Raw genomic sequence first — 788 nt, 5'->3', positions numbered from 1 at the left:
TGTTTCCGAGCACCTAAAAAACTAAACACTAAACCCTAAACCCTAAACCCTCACAGCCTACTTGAGTTTTTGTACATTTTATGAAAATATAGAATGAGATCTTGTGAAAAAGAAGTGTCCTTTGCCAGCCTCATTCTCCCATTACAGCACTTAGGACAGTCATGATTAGTAAAGTCTCCTAGCACCCCTTTCCTTCACAGCCATTTGCATATCTCTTCTTTTGGCTTGCTGCATATAGCATAAATGTAATCTAGTACAGTTCCAGTGGTTAGAATGGAAATGGTCGCCATTTTGCCTTTGGATCACGTGATGATGATTGGCATCTGATGCTTGTGATGCAAGCACAGTAAAATGGCGAATTTGCTTGGGGCCGGTAAAGTGTAATCCACCCCCTGTTACAGCTAAGAGAAGGTATTTAGTCTTGGATATCATTGTTTTATTATGTGTGTTCAATAAATTGTATTTTAAAAACACAAACAATATTAATTCATCTTATACAACAGGAACAACATATAACAGAAACAACAGGACAGGATTGGAAGGAAAAGATGGGTATTGTCACTTCTTCTTGAATAAGGATTTGTGTCAAGATTATTATTATGTCATACTTCACTAAACACTGATCAGTATAGAATTTCTTGATCATAACTGTTAGCAATCGACACCATCTGAAAAGAATAATTACAAATATTATAAAAAAATCAACACAAACAAGAACACAAAAAATTTTAAAAAACAAGATGAAGTAGGATTCTAGAGCAAATTTGTAAAAAAGTAACAGAAACAAG

The 788-nt window shown here is 34.5% G+C and overlaps 1 long non-coding RNA gene across 1 annotated transcript; it reads left to right on the top strand.

Annotated features, from left to right (window-relative positions):
• The first annotated feature begins 9 nt into the window (after positions 1–9).
• On the top strand, positions 10–533 carry LOC109593708 (uncharacterized). The gene is made up of 2 exons (XR_002191123.1): positions 10–411; positions 504–533. It is a non-coding gene; the product is annotated as an uncharacterized LOC109593708 (long non-coding RNA).
• The last annotated feature ends 255 nt before the right edge of the window (positions 534–788 follow it).

The sequence above is a fragment of the Amphimedon queenslandica genome, unplaced genomic scaffold (assembly GCF_000090795.2).
Source record: "Amphimedon queenslandica unplaced genomic scaffold, v1.1 AMPQUscaffold_16_Cont27957, whole genome shotgun sequence".
In the NCBI taxonomy this organism is placed as follows: Eukaryota; Metazoa; Porifera; class Demospongiae; order Haplosclerida; family Niphatidae; genus Amphimedon; species Amphimedon queenslandica.
This window is presented reverse-complemented; position numbering and strand designations above follow the sequence as displayed.